At 38.7% G+C, this 12,076-nt stretch overlaps 1 protein-coding gene across 2 annotated transcripts in view; it reads right to left on the bottom strand.

The window, feature by feature from the left end:
* frmd4ba (FERM domain containing 4Ba) overlaps positions 1-10,729 on the bottom strand; it is a 54,367-nt gene extending 43,638 nt beyond the window's left edge. For both annotated transcript variants that reach the window (XM_081380926.1, XM_081380927.1), the window contains exon 1: positions 10,480-10,729. The gene's annotated coding sequence lies outside the window, so the exon portion shown is untranslated. The remainder of the gene's footprint in view (positions 1-10,479) is intronic.
* Positions 10,730-12,076: the final 1,347 nt, after the last annotated feature.

The raw sequence follows: 12,076 nt of genomic DNA, 5'->3' as shown, positions 1-12,076 counted from the left end.
ATGACCTCACACATTGGCAAGTGTCCAGTGTCATGTGCATAAACTCAAGCTCTCTGTGACATAGGATCCTATTCATTTTAATGGCATTGACGCTTGATGGCACCCTGCAAGTAATTAAATGCCTATTGTATTTCCAAAACAAACAGGACAATTGGATGTTGTGTTATATGACGTCAGTTGTCAAGTAGTCCTTCAAATGACAGCAATTACATAGACTGGGCCAGAAGGTGTTCATTTAATTCACAGTTGAATAAAAAAATTGCATTCTTACAATCATAATAAAAAGTATAATCTTTATTACTCACTAGCTATGCGTATACAAATTTGTGTGTTATCAGCTTTGTAAAAATACCATCATATGTCAATAATGATACTATTATGTAGGGTTGCACAATATTAAGGAAACGCGATATGCATTAGGCTAACTGTACAGATCCACTTGTCCGTGCGACACTTCTGTCGCGCCGCACTCCACTTTATTCCTATGGGTGACGTCAAGCGACTTTGACACACCCGCAAAGTATTCCGGGAAGGCGGCGCTTCATTTGGAAAAATGCTGCGCGTCAAAAAGCTGGCCGATGCCCATCTTTATGCAAATTAATTCCGTTGAACGCGACGTGACTATCCAATAGAAGTAGAGCATATGGAGACGGGGGAAGTCTCTCGCAGGTCCTCTGTTCTAACCTCTAATACGCAACATTTCCCGCTCGGTCAAAACCACGCCCATAGCGGTAAACGCCCATCAACGTACAAATGTGGGGAGGCGTCGTGACACCACGCGACAGTCGTGTCGCAAAAGTGGATCTGTACCGTAACCATAGACAGTAAAAGAAATGGACACAGCGAGAAGTGAAGCAAATTAGAAGCACTCACTTCCTGATGGCTGAGCGTACTGCGCAGACTCAACTGAGCTTGATGACGTAGATGTGACATGGGCAACCTGTCTGACAGTTGTAAGTCTTCTAGTAGCTGTGCCAAGAGCAATCTGAATCATTCCCTTCCGAATCTTGCAGAGACGGAGAGTGTGAGTAGGAGCTGTCCATGAGTTAGGAGCAGGAGCAACTTTATGACTCTCTATGGGCTTCTCCCTTGACTTTATCAGACTTTACGCCTCCACGTCCCCCCGATTGACTGCGAGCTTCTCCTCCTCTCTATACGGTAATTTCCAGAGAGTCGCGTGGTTATGACGCAATCGTTAGCCTATTTTTACAAAAACTGCTTCTACGGGGCCATAACGTAAGATACAAGGTAATGGAGCCTTTTATACATTGTCGTGTTTCTTTAGAAATAAACAATGGACAAATAGAGTCTTTAAATGCCTCAGATGTAAAGTTATTCGCTGTTAAAGTGAAGCCAAAATGAATGGGAGTCAATGGAATGCTAACAGCAGGTGATGGCTTGTTAGCCAATGGCGGCCCCCGGGGATGGTACGCTTTCCAGATGTTGGATGACCGTAACGGTACTGATCCACTTCTCCGTGCGACACTTCTGTCGCGCCGCACTCCACTTTATTCCTATGGGTGACGTCAAGCAACTTTGATGCGCCCGCAAAGCATTCCGGGAAGGCGGCGCTTCATTTGGAAAAATGCTGCACGTCAAAAAGCTGGCCGATGCCCATCTTTATGCAAATGAATTCCGTTGAACGCGACGCGACTATCCAATAGAAGTAGAGCATGGGGCCGGGGGAAGTCTCTCGCAGGTTTTAAATACGCAACATTTCCCGCTCGGTCAAAACCACGGCCATAGCGGTAAACTAAGGAACGGCCATCAACGTACAAATGTGGGGAGGCGTCGCGACACCACGCAACAGTTGTGTCGCAAAAGTGGATCCGTACTGTATTGCATATCGAATATTGCATTTTTTAACGAGATGGGCATCGGCCAGCTTTTTGACGCGCAGCATTTTATCAAATGCAGCGCCACCTTCCCAGGATGCTTTGCGGGCGCGCTAAAGTCGCTTGACGTCACCCATTGTGGAGTGCGTCGCGACAGAAGTGTCGCACGGACAAGTGGATCCTGTGTGCATGTAGCTTTTTGTAATCTTTCAGAGTATTAAAATCATGCAGTTATCGCAAGCCATTACGATATGTACATTTGCGGTATTTCGATAATTTCGATATATATTGAGCAGCCCTAATATTATGTCAAAGAAGTCCTTCAGCAAAAGAAAGTCTACACCTACAAATCTTGGGACTACATGAGGTTGAATAAATGATACATTTAAATATATAAAATAGGGATTTTTTGATGAACTATTCTTTAATGCATCTTTAAGATTCAGAGAATTCATATTGGCTAAAATGTTTTTTTTCTTCTGTCTTTTTCTCTTTGTTTCAAGCTTTATCTATCTCCTTTTTATCAGTGCCAAGACAAACTCCCATGGTTACATTCATACACTGATTTGTATTAATGAGCTAATTTCCACTAGGAACCCAGAGGAGGGCGGCACAGAACTGCCATCCTCATCACCCTGTGCACTCCCCCAGCATAGCAATAATGTGACTTCAATTACCAAATGCAATATGAGCATATTTAATTGGCTGAGAGGGGAAGGCATTTTATGCATCCAGAGGGCACACACACTCAGAAATGATGGGTATGCAGCTGTTCCAAAGTACAAGCGTGCACATCAACAGCTGATGGCCCCAAAAGTGTGCATGACTGTGCTTTGAGAAGTGCAGTGTCTGCATTACACTTTCATTACTGGGATGCCACTGTACAGAACCAACACCAAACGGCTGTTTGACCAGCCCACTGACTGACTGACTGACTGAGGTCTCTGTTGGGTTACAGATGGTTTGACAGGTGGATGGTTGGAAGGGAAATCAATAATATTCTGAATTGAAATAAAAGAGTTCTGATATCAGACCAACTGTTTCGCAATCTGTAAAAATAATAATGCTTTTCATAACACAGAGAGATCAAAATCAGAGCAGGCTGCTCTAATAAATTCAGCTCTGTTGTATTTTAATTTAAAATGCCTTGGGAAAAAACATAGGGCTCTGAAATGGAATTTAACCCTTAGTATTTGGCATATAACTCATTCCACGTTGTTTGTGCTGAGCATAAAATTATACCTCAAAATGTTAAATCTTTCATAAACAATCAAACATATGATTTTCACTTGGTGGGTGTTAAAACGGGAACAATAAGGTGACCGTAAAAACATGTTAAAATATTTCTGTTTCAAATAAACGTTTTATTCATCAAATAATTCTGAAAAAGTATCACAGTGTCTACACAAATATTAAACAGCTGTTTTCAATATTGATATTTGAGTACCAAATCAGCATGTTAGAATGATTTCTGAAGGATCACGTGACTCTGAAGACTGGAGTAATGATTCAGCTTTGCCATCACAGAAATAAATTACATTTTAAAATATATTAAAATAGAAAACATATTTGAAATTGTAATAATATTTTATAATATTACTGTTTTACAGTATTTTTTAACAGTAGTATATCTGATGAATATTAATAGACTCCTTTGAATTGGGCTAGCGAGCAACCAAGAAACCACCCAGAACACCCTAACTACATAACACTAAAATCTATTCAGAACACCTTAGCAACAACATAGCAACGCCCTAGTAACCACCCACATCACCTAGCACCACTTACTTTTTCTTCAGAATATGTAAAAATCTTTTAGTCTTTGCTATATTTATATATCTTTATGAAGATTAAAAAAATATAAGTGTATGCCTTCATGAATATTTAAGCCTCAGGGCATTTAGATTACAGTAAGTCTTTGCTTTATGTGTCGTGATGGGGTTTTAGTAGTTCGTTGTCACAGAGAGCCCATTGAAGTGTCTGTTTGATTGGGATTTGGGGCTGACATAGGCCATAGCACACAGAGCTGGGTTATGTTGAAACCTCTGAACCATGACAAAAAGGATGGGTGTGAGTGTGTGTGTGCGCATAACACAGATGCCACGGAGCAGACGGGGGAGGTGGTCACTGCTGCTTCTGCCCAGCGCTCTGCGCGTACTGTCTGTCTGCCCCCTCTAATAAGGTCCCCACGGGATTGTGGGTGCAGGGACTTTGCAGAACGGTAGATTGAGAACGTGGGGCCACTGGGTTTAAATATCATTTGCAAGAGATGAAAACCATGAATGGATTCTCTTAGTTTCACTGTAGGGGTTGGGGGGGGGGGGGCAATGGCATAGAAGATAATCTGAGAGAGAGCAAGAAAGAGCAGTGAAGAGATAAAGACGAAGACAGAATAAACCATTTTTTTAAGTACCACAGTACTACTGAGCAACTATATGACTTTTGATGCTCAAATAGTGAATATTTTTTGTCAACTATTATATATATATGATTTATATTAATCTCTACATTTATGTTAACTGATTTAAACACTATATGAAAATTGCTTATCGTATAAAAGTAAACAAATTGTTTTTAAAATCAAGCACTGAAATACATAAATAAACTGAGTAGTCCCAACAATATGCAAGCTTATTAACATTATTCACAGCATAAAACACATTGCGACTTGCATAGCTTGCATAGTTGTACCTTGATTTGTTCATGGTTTTTGTTGATGAAGTCATGACAAGCAACTTTGCCATCTATATACCTTTTTGGCTGCTTTTTTAAAATGACCAAAATACTATAGCCTAGATTTAGAATGGATGCACAGACTTTGATGTCAATACAAAAAGTAATGGGAAGCATTTTCAACTCTCTAATAAAAATTCTAGGACTGGAAACACAACATTTCTGTCATTACGATTGTCTGGATGTAAATAATTAATGCAATGCAGTCTCAATTATTCTCTTCCTGAGGCTACGATTTTGTTTTTCCCCATTTCATGTGGCTATAGTGTTATGTGCTCATGCTATTAATCACAAAGACCTGTATGATTTAGGCTATTTATTATTTCTGAATCAATTCACATCCCTAACAATTATAATAACATTTTTATTTGATTATGGTTAGTTGCATTTTTTAATTTTATATTTAGTATTTTCTGCCATGACTCGCAGTTAAGAAGCACTGACTTAGCGTATTGCATTTTCCCTTGTATGTGTCACATAACTTATTTCTTATAATTTCATATAAATGTCTTATAGAATGATGCACACACTCACAGTCACACTATATACAGAAAACATTCTGAAGTCCATAGCTGAATGAACCCTCACCCTGATATGTTTATATATGCGCATTTTTGTGAATTTGTAATCTTATTGCTACTGAAGCATAAGAAGTGTTTAGCTTATTCCATCTCTCTTGGCTCTTGTCCTTATTAATATTTAATGTTCTCTCCCGCTTCACAACGCATCTCTAACTATATATTATGCAAACTACCACTGTTAACATTTCAAAACATTTGTACTGAACCTTATGTCCTTGTCTCTTGTCATATCCTTCAAAATCAGTGTGACATTTCACCTTAATTTCAGCCATGCTAAAAGGACAGTTCTCCTCCTTTCTGGCTTAAAATATATTTGAAAATGTTTGGAGATGGAAGAATCTGTTTTAATAAATACAGATGAGTTATGTATACCATTTTTATTGCAGCACAACAGGCTGGGTTCAAGCTAAGGCTACTGCTGTAAAAGGCCATGTGTAAGTGTTTTTTAGACAAGGAACACAAACTCAGCCTCTCGTAAAATTGTTTATATCTCATTTAACACTAGAATTGGTATTGGAATTGACCAAACATGTGCAAAATGACCCTGTAATAATTCACAGTCCTTGAACATGTGGTGGATGAGAACATCTTGAACATTTGTGTTCATTTAGGCTGTTCAGAATGGATTACTAAATAAATACTGTGAGGTAAACATTGCGTGAAATAATATGTGAAACTATGTATTATGCATACACATGCAACATTTTAAGCAACAATATGCACATTTGCATACTATGTGTACAGAATACACTTTTGAAAAAAAAAAAAATAGAACAATAAGTATGATAAGATGCTTTTCTGAACATTGCCTTATTCTACCGAGTCCACGAACGGGAAACAGAGGGATAGAACAATCAAATTACTTTAACTGTGATCTTTATCCTCTCTCATGCGGGTAAATGGCCCACAGACACATGCCATGTGTCAGAACAAATAAACAAGACAGGCACAGCGGGGTAAGCAAATGCATGAGCAAGTAATTCACAGACATGACAAGTTGGATCACAACATGCCACCTGCACTCTTTGCTCAGTCTTGTCACAATGATCCAGTCATTCAAGATCTTTTGCTTTGTTTAGATAAAAAATAAGCAATTCAGCAAAGTTGCCACCATTCTCTGAAAAAAAAAGACAAAGACTTCATTGTAAATTTCTGATGATGTAAGAAATTACAACAGGCTTAGTCACAAAATCCTGTAAAGCTTTACTAACCCTTCTGGGCAACAATTCATTCACCTCTTGCTGGTCATTGATGGCATGAGAAGGTCATCGTCTTTTGTCAAGACCTTACCAAGTCCTTTCCCCCACCCCAAGGCTAGTCACACCTGACCGGTCAGCTTACGGTGACAAAAGTCAGATCTCTCTTTCTTTGAGTCATCCATATTTCAGCGTTTGAAGGCTAAAGCTAAAGTGTCAAGTTTCTATCTAAGCAGAGGTCATCTTCAGTAGCAGAGAAGTTAGAGCGTGTTCAAAGGACAGTTCTGAGAATGAATCATTTTTACATTGAATAGTTTTTAGTGTGTTGCTATGGTGTTTCTGGTTGTTGTTAGGTGGTTGCTAGGGTGTTAAAGGTGGTTACTAGCAAATCTCTATAACAGGTGGAATGTTTTCATAGTTAATTATAATAATAATAATAATACATTTATTTTATATAGCGTCTTTCTGCAAACCGAAGGTCGCTTTACAGTATTATAGCGAATAAACCCGACAGCAGACAAAAAAACAATACAGATACACTGAGCGTAGATACAGTAACAACATGATAACATGAATCAGATCATAAAGTTAGGGATCAGAGAAACAAGAAGCCATTTTCAATGATTTTGAAATCATGTAATGATGAGAGGTTGCGAATGTGTTGGGGAATAAAATGAGTTTAGAGTGAGATCTGATGACAGAATTTTCATTTTTTAAGTGAACTATTCATTTAAATAAATTGATACGAAATAGTCACCTCGTGAAACAGTCACGTTTTCTTATGGGACCAGGTTGGAAAATCCTAAGTTGGGTAACTTAAAGCAGTGGTTCTCAATCCTGGTCCTGGGGAACCACAGCTCTGCACAGTTTGTATGTCTCCCTCATTTAACACACCTGATTCAGATCATCATCTCGTTAGGAAAGAGCTCTATGAACTGATCTGGGAGTGTCAGATAAAGGAGACATATAAAATGTGCAGAGTTGTGGGTCCCCAGGACCAGGATTGAGAACCACTGACTTAAAGTAATAGAAAACCTCTCCTTAATAACACCGCACAGTTTAAAGTATCATCAATTTCTGTAGCATAAATAAATTACAACTGAAGTCCACTGCCAGTTAGAGGATTGTTCAAATGGACAACTAATAATGCAACACATCTGTTCCTGAAAAAATATGTTTCTTTTAGGCTGAATAATCATTAAAAAGCAAAGGGCATGTGGTGGATTTGATTGTCACTCATGGTAATATGAAAAGCAATTCCTTTACCATCTGCTAGATGAAAAGGGCTCCTGACCTGTGTCCCATGTCCCGCCTGCAGTTCATTGTCACTGTGGCCTTAGGGCTGTATATGTGCTACTAACCTAACCCAATATTTATGAAACATCGTTCTGATAATGTTTACCATATTACAGGGTATTGCACTTACTCTAGCCATCCCCCTTGAAAAGAACAGTACACTATCCCTTGATAAAACACAGAAATGTTGAAGAATCAGCCGTGATTCCCTCCAGCGCTACCACTTATGTGGAGCAGCACCATACAACGCTATTGATTTCCATCCAGACTGTAGGCCATGTCTATTTTTCAGCGAGGATGTTACCATACCAAGGTCTCTTGAGAGCGAGGAAACACACACACATACAACAGTAGTGGTAGGCGAGACAGCAGCGGATGGCCCATTATCATGAGCTCTTCCTCTCTGTGTCTACGTGGACTGATATTAATAGTCGCTCTCATTCAGGCATTGATGGAATGTAATTGAACATATGCCTGCCAGTGGAAAAGAGAAAATGAGTTATAACTATAGGGATCATTTTCGGTTTTCCCTGGAGAACAGTAGCAGGGCATCATGGAAGCTAAAGTTCAATTATTGAAACAGAACATCATCACATAATAAAAACATTTAGGCTAGCTTTGTAGCAGTTCTTATATTTATTAAGAGCCTTTAATTGAAGGGGACAAATATGGATAAATAGCAATTCGTTGATAGGTATAAAGTTTTCCCGAGGACAGGTTTATGGACTACCAAACCTAGTTTTGAGCCCTTTGTTTTTCCGAGCTGCCACGGGACAATTTAAATACTCCAGTTAAGACAAAAGAATGGAAAAACAAGAACGAAACAGCTATTAAACACACACAAAAAAATGACCCACATCAATTTTGGGTACATTTTACACTAATTTGACACAAATATTCTGATTTCCATATGACTCTTACTGAGAAAACTAGCACCCATTATTAGACACATCTGCAAACATTATCTAGTTTCATCTGTTCTACAAATGTACTTTGTACATTTCAACATCTCAGCCATCTGATGCCGTGTTTGCCAGCATGCCTTTCTAAGGACATGGTGAAATTGGACTGACACCAGTGTCCTTAATGCAATAAGGGATCAATTATACGACATCAGGTCACACTTGCTCTGTAACTGAGTTGGTTTAATTGAATTGAACTGAATCCACATACCCCTCTGAGGCATTGCCAGCGCCATTAAATGCAGAGGCTTTGAATTGATTTGTACTTCCAAGCTTAAAGATAACTGCCAGTGCCAACCTACAGAGAGAACTGACAATCAAATTCCAAAATCTCAAAGCAAGTTTAGATTCAGCTAGAATCAAGTGTGGAAATCATTTGAAAACACCCTTCTAAAAAAGCAAAAAATCTCTTCCTTAAAGTGGCCATTTTCAAGTTACACTTCTGGAAGCGTCAGCCATCAGCGTGTATGCAGGCAGAGAATATTATCTTTTGTGGTCAGCCTTCCTTTGTTGTGCAACAGGAAGGTGAGCTAGTTGTCAGGTTACACATGGTGAACATACTGGATTTACAACTATATCATATAACAACATCATGAGCAGTGTTAAAGGAAAGCAACTGGGCAGAAAGATAAAAACATATAGACAGAAATGCATTCAGGAGAAGGGGGATGGTAAGTGTTTAAATGTGCTTCAATTAACCACTCTACCCTAAAAACCCCCAGAGAGAAAAGCCTTGCTTTTAATGATAGTTGAACATTAAAAGCCTAGTTTCTATAGGCAAATCTATTAAAGCACCCTGATTGGAAAATGACTCTATCAGATACAGAATTTTCTATATCAGTTAGCCTAATGGCTTAAAGGAATTGGGAAAACTGACCCCATTTTAATGCTTCCTAATTTTAGTATGCATACGTGTTTAAAGGTGTGCATGTGCTTTTATCATAAAACCAGCTAAAAGTATAACCCACTGTGGCATAAATAAATTGCTCAACCACATGCACAAAACAAAAAGTCCTTGCCTTTAAAAATACAACCCCCTTAAATTAAATTTAATTTGGATTTAGCTTAATTACATCACCTGCTCCCAAAACAAGCCCTAAAAACAAAGAAAGCATTGCTTATCCTCCTTAAATTTGGACTGAAGTGCGTCACCGTTCCCCTCATACACTATCAGGATGTCACATGTTTCTGTCTCCTATTGTTTGTCTTTCTCAGGAAGTAGGAAGTTCAGAATCAGCGTCTGCAGGAACGGTGGGAAAATGGCTTTTTGATGGAGTTCTGTCTTCCTTGGTCTTTTAAAATGAGCCAGGGTTTCTAATCAACAGCTCTCTCACATGTGTCAACAGGAAACAAGCATACACATGTTCTCACTCCAGGTAGTCCCTTAGCATTGAGTATCATTGTCCAAGGTTTGAGCAAGGCATGAAAACTTAAAAGTTTATATATTTGTGGAAAAAATACAACTTTACACTGAGTAACTATGTGAATCAACTAATACTATCAAGTAAACAGGGGTTTGCATTCACCATTGAAGGCTCATTTAAGAGGAGTCAGGTGCTCCTGGCGATATTACTGTGCAATATTAACTGTATTTCACCACAAAAAAAACACTTTCCGCAAAGTTTGAATCTAAGCTGTCTCTCTGATCCTGGAGAAAGTAATTTGTTGGTGTATTTCACAAATAGTATGAGGTGAAGTTTCTGACATCGGTCGTAGCCTAACGTTATCGTACGGTCGTCATGTCAAACATGATAATGTGTATCAAAGAAACCCAACTTCTTATCCTCAAGTTGTTATAATATTGCAAATCTATTATCCCTAAAGCACAAAAGGAGGAAAGAACACGCAGACCATTCAATAACAAAGCGGAACTCACCTCTCTTTATTGTCGGTATTGTTGTGTTCAAGTCCCAGGTTTGCCAAAATCTTTTGTCTTTTTTGTTACCGGAGCCTAAAATGACTCTGTTGTCTCCGTGATCTCGCGTCCAAAGTCATGAACACAAAAGGAAAAGCGATGCGCAAAATATACAGCCAGCCGGTGATACAGTTCATGTCAGGTTTGTGAGGACACAAGCTCTGTCGGTCCGTTTACTGATTTACCCCTCCTCCGCCCCTATCTGATCCCTACAGTCGGTCCTGCCTGAGCAGACGAATTTCCCTCTGCCGTTACCTTGGTGATACAAACGCCACTGACGCGCGCCGCGCGGGCTGAACCTACAGTGCCAATAAAATAAAATAAAATAAAATAAAATAAAATAAAATAAATAAAAAATAAAATAAAATAAAATAAAATAAAATAAAATAAAATAAAATAATTATGGAGTGGAAATAAATTGTGTTTTTTTTGTCATGATCAATGCAGTCCTACAAAATCATATTGTTATGTTTGTTATATCCACTTTATATAAAAACTACCGAGGTATTACTATGTTTTTGCATGGTAGGCTAATACGTTTTTTTCTCTTCTGTGCCATCAGAAAATGTAAATCATAATTTACAGTATATTATTCTGACTAGGTGGTCCAAAGAACACACATTTGTAAAATGTATTTGCTATTGTGATGTATCCGAGTAAAACAAGAAGAAATGTAGGGCGGGACTTGATTTTGTTCATTGGGAATTGATTGGATGGCTGTGTGGTTGTGGTTTGCTATTGCTGTGATCTCATGTGAGTGACAGGTTGTCCCTCCCTCACACCAGAGAACATGTCATTAGAGAAGAGATGAGATTTCACTGCAAGAAGGAGGGGAAGTTATTTTGATTAAAGATTATGAGGGCACTTTTTTAAGAAAAAATAAGAATGGTCCATTTTGATTTCATGGTGACTTTAAACCTTTTCTTGACTTGTGCTATATATCTTATGTTGATATAGAAAAAGATGAGTGTGAGATTGCCACCTCTTGTCCAGCTCTGTGATTTCACACATGGCTAGTCATCACTGCTATGCCTGCTCACTCTTCCACATCCATTTTGATTCCGTTGATTATCCAGTAAGATGGGTTAATGAGTTCTCTGGGCTTGTCACTGGAGAAAAGTTTCACTTCTCTCCTCAGCGAATAAGCGGACATTTTCACAACACGCATTTGTTAAGACCTATGATAGTCCTGATGAAGGACATGTGATTTTGAACTTCATTTTGATTGAAGTCAAAAGTGTAACCCCATGTGGGCCTTTCTTATAAAATAAATAAATAAATGTAGACAGTCTTACTGATGACATCAATGACAAATTGTATCAACATCAAGCACACAGTTGATCAAATATAGTTACATTCTATGTTACCAATCCTGTAAATTCTAATTTACTTTGTCTACAAAAATGTGAGGTGGTATGTGTAGAGGTTTCCCAATTTAAAATGTATTGTTATGCCCTGAAAGGCAAAAACCAGGAAGCTGAAAACGCACAGGGAGCAGAAGAGAGGGAGAGGACTTGTGAAACAGGGAGGGAGAGGGATGGGGAAGGAAGGGAGTGTC

The sequence above is a fragment of the Scardinius erythrophthalmus genome (genome assembly GCF_964197995.2).
Source record: "Scardinius erythrophthalmus genome assembly, chromosome: 12".
Taxonomy (NCBI): Eukaryota; Metazoa; Chordata; class Actinopteri; order Cypriniformes; family Leuciscidae; genus Scardinius; species Scardinius erythrophthalmus.
Note: the sequence above shows the minus strand (reverse complement) of the source record. Positions and strands in the feature narration are given on the sequence as shown.